Consider the following 23,732-nt stretch of genomic DNA (forward strand, 5'->3'; position numbering starts at 1 on the left):
TGCACTTGATCGATTTTTGAATGGTGATTCTGAAACCCAAACTGGAAATCTGGTATTGTTATCAAATGTTTAACACGTTTAAATATCAGTTTCTCAAATAGATTTGATATTGCAGGTAGTAGCGAAATAGGTCTGTAAGATTGGAACTGTTCTGCATGTTTGTCAGGTTTTTTGAGCATAATTATTTGTTCCACCTTAAAGCATTCCGGGACATGCTTCAGCCTTAAACAGGCATTAAATATATATGTCAACATGATGATTGCTTTTCGTGGCAGTTCTTTCAATAATCCAGGTGAAATGTCATCTATACCAGGTGCCTTTTTAGGATTGAGGTTATCAATTTCAGTGGCAACTTCCAGTGGAGAAATTAGATTTAGATCTACATCGGGTTGTTTGTTTTTCTTCATCTCAATGAGATGCTTTTTTACATTCCTGTAGTCCATTTCATTACTAAGGGTTACGCTAATATTATTGTTAGACAAAGCTTTAAACTGCATTCGGTCACAGGCTACTCCCTTTATTTTTGATCTAAATAAATTAAAATTGCCAACATTGTCTACCTTGATCGGAAGGGGCAGAGATATTTTATCTTCTTGTTTCTTTTTTTTAATATTTATAACACTTTTTGCGATTGGAGAAGGTGTCATCTCTGACTTCTTCCTATTTTTATCCTCCTTGTTTGTTACTTCGGTCCAGTCAGACTGTTCCCTTACCTTTAATGCTAGTTCGTCTTCATCGGTGTAGTAGTCTTCTGTATAATTAGTATGCCTTTTTGGTGTATCTTATGTGTGACCTTGCAGTTGCAAACGGATAGCAGCCATATCCTTAGATAACAGTTGTTGGTTCAGACGCTCGTTATTCGTTCTTAATTCTTCGTTTTCTTTCAATAATATATTCATATCCATGTTGTTGTCCATCATGTTGTACTATTATAATTAAATGTTTTATATTAAATGTTCCCTTTTTGGAAAACGTCGAACGTCTTTTGTTTGAGAGCACGTATATCCTTCACTTTGGGTTTGCCGTTTCACCCTATCCCGTACCTGGGAGTTCTATAAAACCGTTAATCGAAGTTGACCGTAAAAAAGTTGACCGTACATCTATATAGTATTTTTATTTGATATTTAAGGAGACTCGTTTTCGGGAATGAAAAAACACGTCTTGACTCTATGAAGGTCGAGACCGAACTAGCTTCAATATTGGAGATTTCAAGCTTTCCTGGCCGAAAATTCAACGGCAACAAGAGCTTACGTTCTAAGAGTTAGCAAAAAATGGATAAATTTATTTTCTTCGTTTATTATTTAGCAACAAATAGTAAATATCCTATCCAACCATAAAATGTAAAGCAACACCAAAAGATATATTCTTATTAAGTTAAAATAGATGCTACCGTGTATTTGGATGGAACATCAGAAGCGAATTTTTCGAAACGGGGCAAACAGTGAGGTTATAGACAATAAGTGAACAAATATATTGAACAAAGAATCAGACAAACCATATTACTGCATGACTCATAAGGTTCTGTTAAATCAGGATGAGTTTATCGTCTTTGAAAAATGTATAAAAGTAAATAATTTTAGGTTGTTTATAATAACTTATAAAACTTAACATGTTTTTCCTATAGTTATATTATATATTTATTTTATAAATAGTATAGTACAAATGGTTTAAATAGTTTAAACTTACCCCGATACGATTGAGTAAAATTATTGACGTGGCAGTGATACTAACCTGGAAAAAAAGTCAACGTAAGTGTTTTGTAAATAAGATTCATCAATAAATGATAGTAATGGCATAAACACTTGGTGGTGCAGCTGTTTTATTACTGACCTGATTTTCAAGCGATTCATCATAGTTGTGACATTTTCGAGGAGTAATTCGTCCTTTATATTTTCAATCGGTCATATCAAGTGAGACATAGATGTATTTTTATAAATCGATTTTAAAGACAAATATTAAAATGTATGGGACAATTTGTCATTTTGTCACATTTGTTTTCTTGTCATCAACTACTCTGTGTACTCTATTGATATTTAGGTGGTCTTAAAATTCGAATTTTTTAACGTGTTGGATAATGACTCTTTCGCCATGTTAGAATGATGAAAATATCATGGCTAGAACATTACTGTGTCGTGAAATGTCAAATGTTAAAATCAATCATACAATCGTCCTCTGTTGGTATAATTAATGATTTTTCTTTGTTACAGGCCGATTTTGTGTCATTCGAAAGACATTTAGTCGGAGAGTGGTAAAAAACTTTTCCAATTTTCGTGGAGGAGAAACATCACCAAAGAAAATTGCGCGGGAACAAAAGAAAGTCAGAGAGAAAGGTGTCGTTAGTTAGGTCGTTCAGTTAATCGATTAGTAATAATTCATTTTGTTCAAGCATAAAATCGTTGGTGGAAAGTACTTTTGCTTTTTTATAGATCAAATTAATTATTATGGAAATATTAATTGGAATGTATTTTCTTTTATAATTTTTAGTCTGAAAAATGGTAGATACAGGCATATTAATTTGTTATATTGTATATTGCAGGTGAACATGAAAATATTTTCGGTTACGTATCGTAAAATAAAATTCACTTTTTAGATTACAAAAAATGAACCATAATCCATTTTCCAGTTATGTGATATTGCAAAAGCAAAAATATTACCATATTTTGATCTTATTAAAACATCAAAAAATAATAGCAAAATCAATAGAAAATCTAAGATAATTAACTTCCAGGTGTATTCAGCATTTGTTGCCAATATGCAATCCTCGAAAAGTAAAAAAGTGTTGGTTTTCTATAACCTGTTAAGTTGTATCATAAAATAATACATTATAAATACATTGTTCATTAATTGACTTACGTTAAACCTATTTATTTATTTATTATTTGTGAGTTTTTATTTAAGATTGCTTCTTCGAGTGTTGAATTTACAAATTTATTTTGAGAAAGGCACTTTTAATTCCCTTGACTTGTCTCTAATCATTGACCAATTCAAATTAAAAAAATCTTATTATTTTATTATTACAGTATTCACAGAAAGAGTTTATTTTAAATTTTCTCTCAGCTACAGCCGGGAACATCTATAGTCTATCCAAAGAAGTTTTGGACATACGTCATCAATAGTTTTAATGTGTTGCCTGTCGCACTTCAGAATTAGATAATGCTGTCTGATAAGCTCGAATAAGTAACCAAACCAAGGCAAATTCGTCCGGTTGTTAAACGTATGCAAAATTCTTCAAAACAATAATGATAAGAGGTTATAAACCCTCAAACGTTAATTTAACGCTTTGATTGTTTTGATAAATTTCAAATCGCTGCTTATTATTGCTCTGATTAACAATACCGGTAGCAGACAGAACGGATTGCCTCTAAAATCAGTTACTTCGAACAGGAACAAGATAATGAAGACTCTCTCTTGCCATAAAATTTGTTAGAAAGGTAAGCATATTTACTGTTAAATATTAAGTTACTGCGGTTATGCAAGTGAGACATAGATGTATTTTTATAAATCGATTTTAAAGACAAATATTAAAATGTATTGGACAATTTGTCAATTAAGTTGCTGCGGTTTTAATTGAAAATATTTTCAACGAGTTGCAGTTGCATCGAATATTAGTAAGTACAGGGTTATTAAAATATCTCAAGAAATGAAAAATATCATCTTGGATTCACCGAAAAAAAAAAACGATCTTCATACGAAGCGAGTGACGAATCAAGATCAGCTTGTTGTTAGCTGTATCACAGATCAAATATATAAAATGTATAAATGTAAATAAAATGTAACGTAAATAAAAAATGTAATGTAAAATGTACATGTAAATAAAAAAATGAGTAGTTATTCAATTTTAACAATTTTTTTTTATTTTAACTTCTGTTCTGTTAAACTAAACCGTAATTCAGAAATGTGTAATGTTTGCGTAAGACTTCTCTTTAACAACCCTATTCGTTAAAGTTTTAAAAATAACGGGTGTTTCCTATTTGTACTCCAACTACATTTCAACATACCTCCATGAATTCTTTTCAGCTGAATTGGTTGACGCAGTGGCAAGGACGATCCTCCTACTATTGCGGTAGTGGCAGTTTTGAATCCTGCTGGTGCATGAATGTACTGTATGTTTGTGATTGTAATTGTAAATGTTTTTATAGGCAACAGTGGAGAATTCGACAAGGAATAACCATCCTAGTTATGCCAGTAACCACACTGGGTTTGGTCATTGGTCAGTCGGTGGCCTTAATGCCGAGGACCGTGGTTCGGAGCCCACGTTAAACTATAGGTCTCGTCCGGATAAACCCTCGTGGGTAAAATGGAGACTTTAAAATATATCAAGATTTTTTTTATGAAATAAAAAATAAATTGAATGACCTATTATGACAAAAGAAGTCATTGTAGATATATAATTTTATAATAAAATCCCCCAATCATATTTCAGTTTGAATTACAGTACAAATAGTTTATTGATAACGAAGAGGTAATTTAGAAATGTAGATATTGATGAAATAGAGAGATGGAACGCTACAAATTCCCATCGGAGGGAACCGCTTCAAAGCATCATATCCCATCAATTAATAATATTCATAGATAATTAATAAACAACATTAGTTGTAGGCCGCAATTGATTAGCCATTATACAACCGACATTATTTCTGAACGAACAGTGATCAATTTAGGTCGAATAATATTGTCCGATGATCCGTACTGTTTGTTTTTAAATGGATTATTATAATCGTCAAATATTTAAACGATGATGTTGTTTAGGGCAATGCAGAACTATGAAAAGGCCGACGGTAATATTTTATGCGATTTTGTAATGCTGCATTAAATCCATTTGCTTTGATTGCATTTTCTCGCATAATTATCTATAAATTTCGCAGCGCTGTTATCGTTCGAACCTTGGTCGGTTGTTTTCGATTCGTTGCTTATTTGGTTTTGGGGGGTCGCGTCGAACCGAAAGCAAAAATCAACAATCGCTTTTATATCTAACAATAATAGAACGCTGATAGCGCGTATATCAACCAAAAACAACGGTATATCCCCCATTGTGATTAAAATACATGTTACAATCGTTCGTTTTTCAGATGTAAAAAACGAAACATTGATATTTTAATGTATATCTCTTATGTTGAAATTCGGAAAAAATAACAACCTTGTATTAATCTGCATGAAAATAAAATAATTTTTGGTATTTAAAATAGTAACCACCTACTTGACAGTATGTGCTGATTGGCAGCTCTATGATGTCATATTATTCCGTGTTTACACCCTGATATATTAACCACTCAGTAAATCGTACAAGCTATTTAATTATATTCATATCATAGTATTTACGCAAGGTTTTACTTTTCTTGTTAAAAGTAAAAAGTAATGTGGCAGAAAATTTGGCATTAAGTGGTACTGAAATTTTGGTGAATGCACTCGAAATGCGTGAGTATTGATTTTTCTACAGATGTAGATTTCAATTCAGTTGACCAAAAAAACCTTGGTCAACCAAAAATGAATATTATATTAAACAATTTCAAATATTGCGTATAAATGATATCGATAATTGTGAACGAATGTGTGTGTGTATTGAATTATGAAGAAAATTGTGACCGGCTTTATCAGACAAATGATCGTACTATAAACAGAACTGAACGAACAGTATGATATGGTGTATATATAAAAAATATATAGAAGGAAATCTTCTATACATAGAACTAGAGCCAAATTTAGCGGATATTATATATATATGTATATATATAGTGGAAAACTTTACTTTGGACAAAAAATGCACTTGCACTATCATAATAAAATGTCCCAAATTGTAATCTCTGCATTAGGCATTCTAATATATTAATAATATCCTAAAAAATAATAATTCTCTATAAAAATAAAACGAAAAGAGAACCATATACCCATAAATTCAGGCTAAAATTAAACAAAATTTGTAATCAAAATATATCAAATATCTGAGATTTACCGGACATATTAGGCCTATAAATTAGTTTTAAAGAATTCTTTTAATTTGAAGCTTTACTGTGAAAAACCAGTGCAATTTATTTTATTCAAAGTATTGTCCATCGATAATCGCAACTTTTCCCATCATTTAGTCAATTTATGGATTCCATTTTGAAAGAACTTAAGAACTATTTTTTGATATCATATATTTTTTGGTAAGACTTATATGTTGAAATATATGGTTATGACTTATATTATGTTGGAATCAGCAGCAATGGGAAAGAGCAAAATCTGGATAATATGGCGGGTGGGGTACCACTTCGAATTTTAATATCTCTGAGTATGTTTTCATTGGTTTTACAATATGTGGTCGAGCGTTGTTTAGTTGAAGAATAACTTTCTTGTGTCTTTGATCATACTCCGGCCGTTTTTCGCGTAGTTTTGGCTCAAATGTATCAATTATAGATGATAGCGAATCCCATTGATGGTTACATCGAATAATGCCCTCAAATCTTCGCCTTAATACTTTTTTGGCTGTCTAGAATGCTCTTCGTCTTCGATGTCACAAACACCACTTTTAAAAAGTGGAGACCAGAAGCTTCACACCGCATTCTATGACCTTGGCTGCATTTTTTCTGAACTTGAAGTAAAAAGAAAACTTCTCCGCAAAGGCTATTTACTTGGTACAAAATCAGATATTTTCAACGCACTTAAAATATTCTGGGTTTATTTTTCGACGAAATGACATACTGGAAAGTGAAGCCTGTTAGTGAGGCTTCAACATGAAGTTAGTTACAAATATACCCGATGCGATTTAATATACACTAAGACCAGCCCAGTATTGCAAATCTCTTAAATTTTTTTTATAGGCCTGATGTAATGTTTGCGTGAACTCTAATGACAATTCCGAGCTTATTTTTCCTAGCAATGACAGTTTTACATCTATACATTTTATATCTTCTATCCTAGACCATTCGCTGTATGTAGTAGGCTTTTATCTATTCAACTTCTTCAATATTTTATACATTTTTATTAGGTACAAGAAAGACAATCCAATTATCATTGAAAATATTCGAAGTATTGGAATATACCTTGGAATATATATACTAAAATTATTAAAAATGTAATTTTTAAAGTAAACGCTTAAAACAAAAGAACGAAACAAAAAGATGAAACGGAAAACGTATTTCATTTGCAGAATTTCATTAAATTACAGACTGAAAGCAACGAATATAATTCGGCCTTCATTAAATTCAGTGCAGATAAACGGGCAACGCCAAGGAAAAAACAAAAACACAATACTGGGAAAATAATATCTTATCGCCTGGGGCGACAGCGGCAACTCCTCAATCAACCCCTTTAATTCTAACGGAACGACCGAAACGTATTTTTAGAAATTAAAATATCGCCTTTTAATTATTCGCCACGGTAGTGACAATTATGTTTTTGGACTCTTTGATTTCGTTTACAGTCCGGGTCTGTTAAACGCCATTGTTTACTCAATCTTTTTGTCGACACGGAGGGAGCTTTTGTTAATTAGAAACAGCGCCCTATCTATCGCCCCAGAAAAATTTTTATCCAGAATATCGGGAAGTATATAAGTATTGTTCAGGTTCTCTCAAGGATAGCTTTTGTAACAGGCACAAATAAGATAGATTACTTTAGTGTACGGAACCTAAATCCCCGAATTGCTAATAATAAAGTTTCTAAAACTACTTTTCATATCTGAGATTCATATTTTTGCAACTATCTGGCAGCACCTGGAAAAATATAAATTGTTATTTAATATTGGAGATTTTTGGTGCTAAAATAGCGTATGAGCAGAATTATATGAGGACCTGATAATACCATAATATTTTTGTCGCAATAGTATTACTCAAGTGACTGAGCAATACATACGAGTCGTAGTGTTTACACGGATGTAGTGTTGCCAACATGCAATATGATTTATTATATATGCATGATGTCCGTATTACTTTGTCTATCCCGTGTATGTTGTTCACAGCAAAATAACAGAACTTTAACATTAAAATAGTTAAAAAATGTCGGATATAATATACTACATTACATCGTGTATATTCTAAATTGCCCAATACCGATTATACAACATTCTCTTCAGAAATAATATGTTTTTCTTTTGATAAATCTTTCAAAATACGTATACTTTCATATACGAGGGTCACTATTTATAATTCGAGAATAGGAAAAAAAACAAATAGTTAAGCTGCGAATATATTTCTAATGTTTTTTCAAGGTACTCGCCACGATGATCGATACACTTTTGCATACGCTTAAACCAATTTTCAAAGCATTTATTCCATTCCGAATGAGGTATCTTCAAAACATGATTTTTGAAGGTACGCTTCAATAGCTTCTTCGGGCGATGAAAATCGTTGACCACGCAGTTTATTCTTCACGGATGGAAACAAAAAGAAGTCATTGGGTGCCAAATCAGGGCTATACGGCGGATGCCCCATCAATTCGATGTTTTGAGTGCTCAAATAGTATCTTGTTTGAGAGCTCACATTGTCATGAAGAATAAAAATCCGGTGTCTCTTGTTTGTTTTCCTTATTTCACCGAAGACTTCTGGCAAACAAATGGTTGTGTACCAATCAGAATTTACTGTTCTACGATCCTCTAGAGGCACTGTTGCAATATGACCAGTTTTCCCGAAGAAACAAGCCACCTCTAACTTTTGTTGGATTTGGTTCATCTTGGAACACCCATACAGTACTGTTTACTTTCGGGCTCATAGGAATATATCCATAATTCGTCACCTGTCGCGATTTTATACGTCTTTCGAAGCATCGCGATCGAATTTTTTAAGCATTTTTTAGCACCAATCGACATGAGCCTTTTTTTGAGCGATTGTCAAATTGTGTGGGATCCAACACGAACATAACTTTCGCACAGCCAAGTGTTCATGTAAAATCACATATATGCTGATGGAAGTAATGCTTAGGGATGCCTCAATCTCACAATAGGTGACAGGACGATCTTGCTTAATCATTTCACACAACAAACTGTTTCCGTGCGACAAAATGTTCCGAGTACGTATATCGCCAAAAATATCAAACTTTACGATGGCACCGTCAGATGGACTCACATGACAACAATGTTGCCAATTCCCGAAATATAAATAGTGGCCCTCGTACAATTGAAGAATAACTGAATGAAGGTATGATTTGGTGTTGGACGTATTAAATGGACCGTATGTTTGTTAGCTGAATTAGTAATATGACATCTCAGTACTTTAGCTGGATAAGTTATTAACAATTAAGTATATAAACTATAATATACAACTATATTTAACTAATAAATTACAATTATAGAAACGTTATCATTCTATCGATTACATCTACCTCAATAGCCAATTCATTTTTCGTATAGTTGGTAATATAATTTTTCGTGTAATTATATAGTTTATCAATGTATATTTTATCGTCTATATTGCTTAGGTTTCAAGTAGTGAATCGGTGAGTGTTATTGAAAAAACCCAACCTTATATAATTTTTAAGACGCTACGGCAGTAATATTTGTTTAAAGAAAAGCATCTAGGTTATTATATATGAGTTTTTACTATTTTTACAGATTTTACAAACGTAAAACTTATTTAAATACCAATGAAAGCAAGAAAATGCTACATTTTCTTGCAGATTTGTTAGTACTTAATGCGATTTTTGTCTCGTTCGTTCAGTTGCCGTAATGCCATGACGAAATACAAAAACCCATTGTAATAGAAAGACAGGATGGGGAAGGGGCTTTTCCTTGTGACAATATTTATAATTATTAAAAGTTATCTGCCACGAACCGAATGAACAATGGCGCAGAAACTTCAATTCCACCCCAGCAAGAAAAGGCAGTTCCTTCATTTCGGCGATGATAATTCGTCATAGACAATGGCACCGTTCCGCTTTGACAAATCGGAAAATCTGGGAAGGCCGCGCTCATTGTCGGTTGTGCAGATTTCGACACTAATTTGTCGCCGGGAACAATATCGCAACGTTCGGCAACGGCGCCATCTGGATTATGGTGTTGACGTCAATTGACGGGGGTCGGTCGTCGTACGACACGTCCGCGTTTTTGATTAAAACTTGTTCCGATAGCGGCGTTACTCAACTTAATTGTTGCGACAAGTGATTCGTTCGTATTCGGATTGGATTCGGTTCGATGGAATTCATTCGGACGATCGGGGGTGACGAGAAGGGTAGGACCGTCCCGTCAAACAATACATATTTGGATATAGTCCTTATTGCGAAATCGTCGCTTATTTAGGAATAATTACGGAATTATAATTATTTGTCAACACGGACTTAATTAATAATTAACTATGGGACAACTGAGTCAATCAAAAAACAACATTTATGTAGTCGATCAACAATTTTATAATTAAACAATATAAATAATTATATCATCATTATATAAATAACTGAATAAATTGTCAGTTACTTATTATAACCTTAAATTTTCGGTAAAGTTTGTGCTTGTTATTAATTGTTTTAATTAATTCGTAGAGATATAAAAGAAGTCTATATTAACATTTTTAAAAAGCCGTTATTTTGATATATAAGATAAGAAAAACTGACATAATTAGTTAAAGATAGTAGTGAAGAATCGTATACAAGACTTTAAAACGTATTTCAACCAATGGAAATAAAGAGTAGACTAATGTTTAAAAGCCTTAAGAGTAGTAAACAAGTAATGTTTTTTTTGCATTAGAATATTATAAGCAAGGTGGATGAGAGAAAATCTCAATCGAAGAAATTACTATGTTAAGACAGACGAAGCATCAATCACCAAGATTTGCAGCCAGTCAACATCAGTTAAAACGCAAAATATCCCTGGGCCGAAGCGTAAATTGAGTAATGGTTTGCAATAGAAGGGCCTTATATTCTACAAAATACTAAAACCTTATGAAATTTTGTTTAAGGGCCGCTATTAGCGAAAACAATAGCTTTTTTAAAACATTTAATTAACGTGTTATTTAAATAAATTTGAAAGAAGTTGTTGGAAGTAGTTTCGAAGGATGAAGCATAATGAATTTGGCACCGAAGACCAAAAGCGTAGTGGAAGGGTGAGAATGTATGAAAATACAGAATCGGAAATTTAAAATGAGCTCTTGATATATAGCTATACAATGAAATTGATACGTCTAAGTATTTTAAGTCCTTTCTATAGAAATAAAAATGTGCCATATTCGCAAGACGCTTTACCCATGCGTTTTAACCTATGAGACATAACGTAATCCAGTAGCATTTTACTTTTTACGAATATATAAAAACATATAGAAAACTCGGGCAACGCCGTGAATAAAATACATTGAGCAGTGATACTTGAACAAAGTATTGTAGAAAAAAAACGGACTAATCCTAATGTGACAAAACAATAATTTTTATTATGTTTATTCGCATATGACAAAACCAGTCAAACATATTTAGAAACAAACAATTGGAAAGTGCTTTTCGCCCTCCGTTATGTCCTGATTTAGCTCCACATGACAGAAACTTATTTCAATCAATAGAATAGTCGGAGAGTGAGCTTTAGTTTTATTCTAGTGGCTAAATGAAATCAATGAACCCAATGAAAGTGTTTTTCTGATACGGAATTTGTTCTTTTTTTCACTGAGCTTTATTCACTGAGCAGTACTGACCTATGCAAATAGATTGAAAAAATATATAAAATAAAACAAAAGTAGGTTGATTGATTAAAAATATATCAATTATGGCTTTTTGAACTGGCAAACTACAGCAACGTATGGCGCAATAAACGTCGCTTACTAAAAGTACTATAACTACTAGTTACTATACTAAAGGAACTCTTTTTACTAGTTTGGATAAAACATAATATTGCTAAAAATAAAATGATAATGGCATGGGATAGTTTCCTATTAGTAGCAGCGATAAAATTGCTATTAGTGAACAATTCAAGAAGAATTACTAAACATATGCAGCACAATAATTATCCAGCTCGTTTTGTTTCAAATTAGTAATGAAACGAGATTATTTTCTCATATTTTAGATTCTGTTTTTACCAACTATGGTTTATATGGACTGGATCTACTGCTTAACATCGTATTTTTCTATATTTTTTATTAAATACACATCACTACGCAACACTACATATGATCAGATGGTTTGATTCTTTTGGGTCTGTGTGGTATCCAAAAATTGCAATATTTCAATATTCTCATGAGAATGGAGTCTTTCCTCATGCCCCCTTCTAATTTTCTTGATTTCTTGGCTGGCTCTGAGTATCTGAAGGTCTCGATATAGGTAGTCAGTCCTGTAATATTTGGGTGCGCCCGCAATACTTCTCAGGACCTTGTTCTCAATTTTTTTTGTTTATGTTACTCTTTACAGAACATCCCCATATTTGAACTCCGTATGTCCATACATGTTTCTGTAATTGTGATTTTCTTCCAATTAGCCAATACATTTTCCTATATTTCAATTCCAGTTCTTTCCTTTTCTTCTTTATATGTTCCTACCAGCGAAGTTTTCATCATTCAGCATCAAGATTTATTTTGAGATATTTAGCGTTGTTGCTGTATGAAATGATATTTAATATTATTAGTGTTTGTACGGTCTGATTGTAGCTGAACTGCACATCCACATATTTACTTTCGTCAATTTTTATTTTTTAAGCTTGTGTCCAATTATTTATATTCTCACTTGCCCGTTGTAATTTTCGTGTGGCTTTTTCACTATTGTCTCCGACATCACAGTATCATCAACAAATGTACCCATCGTAATTTTCTCCATTTGTGATATATCACAAGGGTAGAGTAGATAAAGCTTCGGTCTTAGTACACTTCCTTGTGGTACACCTGCTTTAGCTTCTTTTATTGTAGAGTAAGCTTCTTCTTGTTTAACTCTAAACATTCTGGCTGTAATGTAGTGTAATTTGTGTAGTTCGGTTGTGTTGTTTTGGTATCGTTAATATATTTTTAAGCTCTTGCTGTCTTTATCCCAATGATTTAGTTTAATATACATATTCAGCTCCGAAAGTTTCGCATATTGTCATTGCTTTTACATAAGAGGAAAATAAATTAATATTTTTTACATCAAATTAACAAGCATGGTAGAAATACATAGAAATACAAGTTTTATAATTATATAACATTAAAGTTCTGAATGGTTCGTTTTAATTAAGTATTCAAAACAAATCTTTAATTAATCAGTGTTTTTAATATTATTGTTAAATTTTTATACTAATTTTAATTTGTTTATATATAAAATAGAAATATTTTAATTTTAAATTGTATGATAACGAAAGACTTGAATTTAGTAGACAAAAAAGAGGACGACGCTGATTATATCCAGGACCTCGGTGACGATCATTGTTTTAGCATTCAGACGTTGCCGCACGACCCATCCCTCTTAATAACGAATAATGCGACGAGCCTTTCCGACTACAATTCCCCTGACGCGGCATAGAACCTTCGTTTCTCTCTCTCTCTCTTTCTCTATAGAAAATTCTGGACCAGTACATCGGATTTTACCCGGCAAATGAATACAAACAAGAAAAACCAAATAAGGATGCGCCGAAGAAAAAAAAAACTAAACAAGCTCTCCAAGGATTGTTCCACTAAGTCCTTAGTAAACAGCATGGCTGATTGCCTCTTGTAAATCTACGAGGAATAGCTTGTGTTTGTCTGTAGCTGATTGATAGAACGGTTTAGTCAAACAAATAATAAGTTCGAGGTCAACAGTATAGTTTATCTATCCAACTTTACTCAATAACTCCTCTTTATCTCCTCTTATTTTTCCGAAAATACTCATATTTTTATATGTATTAACCATTAATATGTTTAGTAATTTTGATGTTTCTAACATTGGTAACTAGGTATATTATGTATACGTCTAATATATCATCGAACATTTTTTTTAATTACTCTTCGTCATTATTATATATTTTATATATACAAGGCATGCAGAAAATCACTTCATTATGCAATCTTCTGTATAAAATATTATCTTAATTAATTAGTCTTATTCTAAAGTCTACATATGTCCAGTAATCAGATCAGGTGGTGTTAAACGTTTTAGTCTACGCAATTCACTATCACGTCGCATATTTAGCTGAGTAGCGAGTACACTGGGATGCACCAACACTCTTTCGAAGTACTTCACACAAACACGGTGAATTACACTCGTTATAGGTTCTAGAGGAATATCAAGTTGTATCACTTTATTTGAAATATAGTACGGAGCATCAACAATGGCACGAAACACCTTATTTTGGAACTGTTGAATGATGGATATATTAGATTTGCTAGCGGTACCCCATAGTTGGATTCGGTATGACCAAATGGGCTTGAGTATAGACTCATACAGCAATACCTTGTTATCTAATGATAACTTGGGTTGCGCCCGATGAGCCAATACATTTGATATAATTTTAGTCCAAGTTGTTTCCGTTTAGAGAGTATGTGCTTCTTCCAGATTAGGCGTCGATCTAAGTGCATACCAAGATATTTAACGTGCTCTGCTTGGGGGAGTTGACGATGATTGATATTCAGTGGTGGACATGTTCTTATACGCAAGGTAAACGTTATATACGTGGATTTTGTTTCATTGGCTTTAATGCGCCATGTCTTCAACCATAATTGTATTTGCTCCAGGTGGGTTTGTAGGTTTATTGATGCTGTGAATGGACTTTCATAGGATGCTAAAATTGCTGTGTCGTCTGCATATGTTGCCACAGTAGTTATTTTTGTGGTGGGCAGATCAGCCGTATATAGAAGATACAGTACTGGACCCAGTACACTATCTTGCGGAACTCCTAAATATAAGGGATTTAATTCGGTATGTTCATCGCCCTGATTTACAATAAAATGTCCATCAGTGTGATACGATTTTAGTAACTGATAGTCCGGATGATGGAGAAGTTTCTTTAGTTTAACCTGCAAGCCCGTATGCCATACTTTGTCAAAAGCCTGAGATATGTTTAGAAAAGCAGCCGAACAATATTTTTTGCCATTTGGGTCAGTGTTTATTTTGTTTACAAGTCTATGCACTTGTTCTATAGTCCCATGCTTATTGCGAAAGCCAAACTGATGTTCTGGAATAATTTTTCTTTTTTCTATTATATAGTTTAGCTTTTTTATGTATAATTTCTCGAAAACTTTCGAGATTATCGGTAATAAACTTATAGGTCGGTAGGAGGTCACATCTTCTGGTATTTTTCCTGGTTTAAGAATCATTAATATTTTAGCTACTTTCCAAATTCTAGGGAAGTAATTAATTCGTAGCATAGCATTAAATATAAATGTTAATAGTTTTATACCTTTTTCTCATAGTTCTTTTAAAATTTTGCCAGTAATTAAGTCATAACCAGGAGCTTTTTAATATTAATCTCTCTCATTATTGTTTATTTAACTTTTTTGACCGTTAATTTCTCGTGCGGTAAATCTATTTGAAATTGCGAATCTAGAAAGCTAGTAATTTTGTTTTCCTCATCTTTATGTAGCTGAGACTGGAAAGGTTTAAAAACATTTTTTAAGTGTTTTGAGAAAATGTCGGCCTTCTCTTTATTGCTTCTCGATCAATTATTTACGTTTGTTTTAATAGGTGGGTTATGCTGCTGGGATCTCCTGAGCTTTTTTGTTGCTTTCCACAACGAATAGTCTGTAGCATCAGTTGATGTCAAGTTTTCTAGATATTCTTGAATGCCTTGATTTTGTTCAATTTGGATTAGTTCTTTCAGCTCTTTTATTGCCTTATTAAATTTTCTTTTATTCTCTTCAGTCCTTTGCTGTTGCCAATTTCGTCGTAAGTTTCTTTTTTCTGCTATCTTTTTCTGTATTGTACATGATATATGTGTATTTTTTCTTGGAAATATTTCGAAACATGATTCTGCCTGACACTTTTTTGGATCAATATTTTTTGTAACACAGAAATCTATTGTATCTGGTTTTTTATTTCTGTCTGAAGGCCAATATGTTGGTTCCCCAGTAGAGATATGTTGTAAGTTATCTGTTCTTATTGCTTTTAGCAGTTCTCTACCTTTTGAGGTTATTATTCTTGAACCCCATATTAAATGTTTTGCATTACAATCTCCTCCGGCTATAAATCTATTACCTAGCGTACTGAAGAATTCTTGAAATTGTTCTGCCTTGATGCTATGTTTGGGTGGGTAGTAAATAGCAGACATTGTTAATGGTCCATGGACTTCCTCTATAGTTATACTGGTGGCTTGCAGGAAGTCTTTACGGAATTTTTCTTTTTCGAAATGTTTTATATCATCTCGAATGATTATGGCTGTACCTCCATGTGCTTTATCATCAGGGTGATTTGTATGATAAAGTTTGTATTTGGGAATTTTCAAATAATGTTTTCCGTAAAATGTGTTTCGGAAACCATCATAACGTCAATATTTTGTTCAGTTACGAACATTTTTAGTTCCCTGGCGTGTTGTTGGAGCCCATTGGCATTCCAGACGGCGATTTTGTAGCTAATGGTTTCGGGCATTAGGCAAGTTTGCTGACGACGGTTGTGAGTAGACCTAGTATCGTACTCATTTGATCCATTAGTTTGGCCATCATGTTTTCTAATCTACAGATGTTGCCAGTTATGTCTGGTTGACTTGGTCTGGTGGGTAGACTGTTAGGTGTGGATTGTTTTTGTTGCTGTTGATGCTTTTTTTCTCTTAAGGCAGGGTAGAATTTCTGCTGTCGTTGCTTGTGAACTAGGCAACCCTTGTAGTTCGCTGCATGATTTCCGTTACAGTTAGCACATTTCACGTTTCCATCGCGAACTTTACGAGTACAATCTCCTGTTTTGTGTTCTCCTGCACATTTTACGCATCTATATGATTTGCGACAGTAAGTTTTTGTGTGTCCGTGCACTTGACACCTCGTGCATTGTGGCATAATTCTTTTTGTATGTGGTGGTTCGCATTTAATGATATTATTTTCCAATTTGGTAGTTTCATACACCGCTTTATTATTTCCATTAGGTTTTAAACCAATATAGAACATAGGAAGAGGTATTTTTGTCGTGCGATGTCGTATATTGTGAACATTTACGACCTCGTGGCCTTTTTCAGCTAGGGCTACCTTGATAGCATTAAAGTCCATCCCGTGATGTAATCGTTTTAACACGAATTTAAATGTTCTCTCGGATTTTGGCCTGAATATATGGTATTGGGTGTTTCTTTCATCTAATTCTTTTAAAAGAACTTTAAAGTGATTCGCTTCGAACAATTGGATTTTAATTGTTTCATAGCTCACTCTTTTTTATTGTGTAGTTCGTAGTAATTGTTTTCAATAATGTGTGTAGTAATGTGTTTTATTACTCTTACATTATAGTGGTGGTGGTTTGGGAACAACTTTTTCAGGACTTGGTGGTATATTCTCTTCAATTTCTTCCGACAGGTTGCTAAAACTGTTTTTTTTTTGTCTTTATTGGTTTCTGTAACCAATAGTCATTGATTCTTGTTTGTTTCCTCACGATTTCTTCTTCTGGGCTTCTCAATCGTTTTTTATTAATGACTGTAGTACCTTCTGTTTGTGGGGTTTGCATTATTGCCTGTTATTCTAGTCTTATATCATAGTATGCAGGTGATTTGGTTGAAGCGCTATAGTTTGCCATTTTTAGATTGTTAATATTTTATTTTATTTACTTCCAAAGGTAAAAAAAATAAATACATTGTTTATTTCACGCACTTCATTTTTCACTCAAGTATTATTTTTTGCACTAGTTTTTGTCCAAAAATACTATAAATCAATTTCAAAAGAACTGTTGTAAAATTAGGGAAAATAATTTTAAAAGTCTAATAAAAATTAAAAGCAGTCTTTTTGTCTGGTCACGTAAACACGTATTCACTACACTTTAGGTCCACTGAGAGACGGATAGCCGCATCTGTTATGTGTTTTTAACAATCAATTAAATAACCGTAGTAAAATACTGGGTTTATTTAAAGAAAGGTATCTTTCTAAAGCTTGGAGCGTATTGAAACTACGTCTTCACCCTAGGATGGTTGGACCCGAACTATCATAGAACATGACATAAAAGTACTTTGTTGGTAGGATTGGTAATTATATAATATTGAAGAAATAGGTTATATTGGAGATTATCATTTTAGATCGAGAACTTTTCAGCTTATTCCTTGTTCTCGTTTCCGTCTTCTTCGACTTAAAATGTTGAAAATCATAAATCATATTTAGTCACTTGAGTTGATCGAGTCCAGCATGATTATCCTTAAATCGTCCACTTAAATTGGATGAAGTATGTAGTTGCATATTGCTATACAACAATATATAGCAGCGACTATAAAATGGTATTATAAACGTAAAAACTATGTTTAAAATCTTTAGTATTTTAGGGTTAAGTTTAATTATAGCTATTTAAAGTTTAGGTATCATCATAATATTTTTACATAGGTACATTTTATTAAGAAAGAATTATGTAGCTAGTTATTTAATATTTAGTTAGGCCGGCTTGGTGACGCAGTGGTAAAGGCGATAATACGGTCCTCCTACTGCTGCCATAGCTGCGGGTTCGAATCCTGCTGGGGTATAGTCGTAAATTTATATTTGTGATTTTTTAAAATTTGTGATTGTCCTAGGCAAACTCCTAGGCAGAGTGTAAAATCCCACAAGGAAGTAACGCCAGTAACCAGGCTGGGTAAGACCGGATGTTTTCTGGGATGATTTCTAAGGTTGGTCACTAGCCAGCCGGTAAGCTTAATGCTGAGGACCGTGGTTCGGAGCCCACGTTAAACTTTAGGCCCAGTCTAGATAAACCCCTAGTTGGTAAAAGGGGAGTTTAAAATATATTTAAAAACATTTTAGTTATTATTGAGTTTTTTTTCTCATAATTATATTATAATCGGCAGTTAAATTGACTTGTTGATAAGCGAGTTGATAAGTTAGAGGGTCTAGTTTAAAAGATTGAAAAAAGTTTTTTTTCGTATATTGAAAGCTCAACTGTAAGAATATGACGTAAAGTAGCTTCTTATAAATTCAAACAATTTTAGGAATTATAGCTGTTTTCAAGACGGTTGACAAGATATCTCAAGATTTACAGAGCCAATTTACTAGACGTCTGGTGTGAGCTTTCTCTACACTATCTATATTGACCTATTACAGGAAGAGCATTCGTTTTCTAATCAATGTTCTTACACACCTTATCGATATATTTTTCTGACTAAATCTTTTCTTGGCAAATATTATGTTTTGATATCTTCGCAGTAGCATTTTACTGGAGACACTAGGCAAAAACTTCTAAGAAATAATGTTTACATGTTTTTCTTCACTGTTGTATGCCTTTTCATCATATTATATTGCTATTTAAAAAAATATGGGTTACACTTTATTTTTGTATATTAGAGCGATGAAGGGTAAAAACTGAAAGTTCGTAAAATATTGATCTAACTTATAGGAGTGAATTTTCAGGTTGGATACTATCATGACATAGGTGGTAATTCGATTATCATCTTCCGCTATTTTATAACAAAGAAAAATAATTGCTAAAGGTAAAAAAGGGCTCGGTGAAATGTGTGATCTCTCAGGCATCGAAAAAGGCCAAATAGTTGGTGCTTGGTCAACTTCATCGGCGAAGAGAACTGGCTGCAGAACTCAACACTCGAGTAATATTGTTTCGAAAAAACCATACGGTAGGAGCTCCATAAAGTTAACAATCAAGAAAGGGCGATTACGAAACTCTTTATAATGGAAGTCAACGATTATATGTAAAATAATTGGTGCACCGATCATAAAATCTGAATACTTGATGATTGGAAGATGATAGTTCTATGAATCATCACTGATATTGTTAAACATATACAATGGTCGGATTTATGTTTATGGAGAACCGCAAAAGAAGCTTATGTTAGGATTTAAAACGTTCCGTTATAATCACAACCACAGCCAGAGAGGTTTAGTCTTGATTTGAGGAACATCTAAATATAATCAAACATCTTCCCTGGCCAGCACAATCGCCGTGCCTCAACATAATTGAACCATAATGGGGAATTTTATAGCAGATAGTAAGCAACGAAGCGATTGCTGCAAGCGAAGAATTGCAGCTTTTTTTGAAAACAAATACTGACTTAACATCTCTTTAAATAAAATCTTTTTATCAAAAATATTGAACCGACTTGATAAATAAGGAACTTACCAAAAAGTAAAAAATCTAACTTAAATTTTTAACACAAAAAATGTTTTAAACAAAATAATTACATAAAAATCGTTTATTCGATACATTATTTCTTAGACATCATTCTTCCGAACAAACTGAACAGACAAAAAGCTATAATATTTAACATAATACCGATTCCCATGGGTTCCCAACTAGATTTTCCTATCGTCAGTAATATAAATAAATTCTATTCGCAGGTACAAGAAAAATCGTAAATTTGTTGATGTCCTGTTGTCCATCGATTTCAATCCCGAACCAAGAACTCCGGGTTGTCCGTGACGAAGGTCTGAAACGAAACCAGCGTCGTTAATTCGAAACGGCGGGGCCCGACAAGAATAATAGTCCGCGTTGCCGGGAAAACCGAGAGCGGGCAACCGCCATCGGGTCGAGCCGAAATTATTACGCGATTGATCGATAACAATTTTTCCGCGTCCGTCGATGGCGGTGCGATTTAATTTCGCTCATTCTCCCGCCGGCTCGTTCCGCCACCGCACACGCGGTGTCGTCGTTTAGATTTGACGTACGTGCATTTAAAAGGACGCCGATAGTCGTTTTAATCGACGCAAATTGCTGGCGAAATTGTTTTCTTTCTTTCTCTTTGGCCGTTCACGTTGTGTGAGCGGTGCCTTGTTACTCGTTTTCCTGTTGTTCCTTTGTTGTACGCCTGGTAGATTTACTTTACAATTTATTCATAGATATTGATGAATAATCGGCGTTCGTTTCATGATTGAGAGTGATTTTTCTTTATAGAAAGACTACATGAATCAATGAGTTAACTTTAATCGACATTCTTTGTTTATTATTTAGTTTCACAGCAATATTTTTAGTGTAGTGTTAATTTTCATTATATTTTCTAAAGAGTAGCTGGAGGAGGATATTTCTGACTTGAGATTGATAGGTTCGTTGATATCTGAACTAATAGCTTCCAGATTCGAATATTATCGGTATCAAAGCTCCGGTTCTAAAGATGCACCATCATCAGTCATTCAACGTGGTTCTAATCCAGAAGACAATAAATAAAAGGAAAATGATGCAAGTCACGCTAGTAACCTGACTGGGTAAGACCCGATGTCTATAATATAATATAATATAAAATAAATAAATATATATATATATATATATATATATATATATATGTATATAATATGACGTATAAAATTTATGAAAAATATAATATAAAGACTACTAATGTGAAAATTGGCCTTTAAGTTTCATTAGTAATTGATAAGATTGGATAATATTATTGATGAAAGTTATGTTGATTTAAGTCACAAATATCATCATATTTTTTTTAATATACTCTAATCTATGAAATTCAAGTTGTGTTAATCAAAATGTTGATAAAAATTGTATCATCAGAGATGTATATGGATAAAAAGTGCTAAACATTAAAAAAAAATGTTATAAAATGTTATTAACCCATGCTTAGTTTTTATTATTAGTATTTATTATATCATCTGTAGGTTCTTTTAACTCAGTAATTAAGAACTCAGTACTGAAGCCTAGTAAAGGGTAATAAAATTCCTTCGAATAGAGACCATCGTAGATAATTAGAATTTCATGCCGTTGCCAATAAAGAAACGATCACAAAAATTAATTAAAAAATATCTAATCTCGGGCAAGGCATGATTTTTAACTACAGTGCTAATAAACAAGCAGCGTGAAGGATATGGTAAGCAATTGGACTGTGCATTATTCTCATAATTTATATGGCAAAATTTTCGTTATATGGAATATTCTGTAACTATATTCATGTTAAAGTTATGTTGTAATTATTTTGTTTTATGGATAAAATATTGTTATCGTTTTGCCTATATCGTTTAATGCTGCGTACAGATCGGGCCAACGAAGGACAATGAATAAGATTTGGATAGCGAACATTCGTTCTATGAAACGTACATATTACATTTGTTGTTAGGGGCAAAGGTTCGGCGTGAATCCATATTATTCAACGACGGCATACCATCCACACCGCATTCGTCAACTCCATTCATTTCTTTTGATGTTATCAATCAGAACTAAAAATGTCGGTAAAGGCGACAGGATGGTCCACCTAATGTTGCGATAATCGCGGGTTCGAATCCTGTTGAAGCATGGTAGTAAATTTGTATTTGTGATTGTCCTAGGCAAGAGTGAAAAATCTGACAAGGAAAATGATCCCAGCTACGCCAGTAACTAGGCTGGGTAACACGGGATGTCTGTCCGGAAGTCACAATACGTGACGCAGTCAACCAACCAAATGGAAGACCTGGTAATTATTTGTAGGCTTGATAGAAAAAGCTTGAGAATTGAGAATGAATGGGCTAACCAATGACTTTTTCGGTTTGGATTTGGCGTAGAAGATCTATTTCTCATCGCCAGCTACAATAAGTCACAGAAAACTCTATTTAAAACTCTATTTTCTTAGGCATAAATAACGACACTGTTATGTTGAAACGATCCGAATCGCTATTTTCAATAAATCCGTTTCATTTTCCCTTGACTTAAAACTCATTGATATATCTGAAAACAATTGATTCATAACAGCTACATTGTCCGACATTTTTTTGAGAGATTGAGATGGGTTTTGGTACTATAAGCATCTTAAGTCATTGTCTTAAAATTCTATAGCATTTTTATGTTAGATCATTATACTGTCTAGTTAGCTAGTCTAGCCCTATTTATAGAAATAAACTTACAATACACAATGGAAATGTCAAAACAAACGAAATTAATAGCTAGGTTAGATAGCTTAAAAATATATTTTACCATTTTCTTGATGTTAAATATGAAATTCAACTGAAATAGCAATGGACAATACTATACAACAATAATGGCCATTAATAATATTTCCCAATAAAGGATAAAAGTAAAGGCTAGTGATGAACAAACTTTCGAAATATAATAATGTACAAATTATTTCATAATAACGTGTATTTCTTGTTCCATCATTTATTATCTTATATAGCCAATAATCTTATTGACTTTAAAATATTGATTCAAAACTTAATGCATTGCAAAATGATAAAAATCTTCTATCTTCACGCAAAATTACTCTTGCGATAAGCCCAAGACAAATCTCGAAGTCCCGAAGGCAAACAAAAATATTCTCCGAAACCAAATGGGCCAATATATAATCTCCGAAAGCGAAACTTTACTTTTGTATTTTCTAATCTTTGCTGACCGTTCCAGCTCGCCGTGCCGGCTCATCTCCATAACCAAATTCCTTCTACCCGTCAAATTTGTCGTATAAAAGGGCCATACCTTACGGCCAATTTGTTCCCTTTAGTTCGCCCTAACTTCACTGATGGCGAGTTTTCGCACTAGCGGTCGCCTATCGAACAATTTGCCCCGTTAAATAACGAGATCTGCTCGCTTGAGATTGAAGGGGCTCCATATTCAGTTTCCTCGTATTCTTTGATGGCTATGAATATTTTATGGATGTCTTTTTGACTATGTTTATGAATATAATATGAGAATGTTAAGGTCTTTGAACCAAAATACTTTTTGATATGCATCATTTAAAAAAAACAAAGATAATCCGAAAAAAAAATCACTGACATAAGAAAATTTATATCAGATATATATAGAATAAAGTTTCTTCATTTTCAGTTTAACAGCTTAAACCCAATTAAAGGTTTAAGATTAATTTATTTTGCATTATCATCGTATTAAAAAAG

General features: G+C 33.1%; 1 protein-coding gene across 2 annotated transcripts in view; it reads right to left on the bottom strand.

Moving 5' to 3' along the window:
• The window catches only part of LOC143197179 (uncharacterized), a 467,772-nt gene that overhangs the window by 159,462 nt on the left and 284,578 nt on the right, over window positions 1–23,732 (bottom strand). The window lies entirely within an intron of this gene.

Source organism: Rhynchophorus ferrugineus, unplaced genomic scaffold (assembly GCF_030347505.1).
Source record: "Rhynchophorus ferrugineus isolate W39M unplaced genomic scaffold, kcgeb_rfMv2 rfM1, whole genome shotgun sequence".
NCBI classification, from domain to species: Eukaryota; Metazoa; Arthropoda; class Insecta; order Coleoptera; family Curculionidae; genus Rhynchophorus; species Rhynchophorus ferrugineus.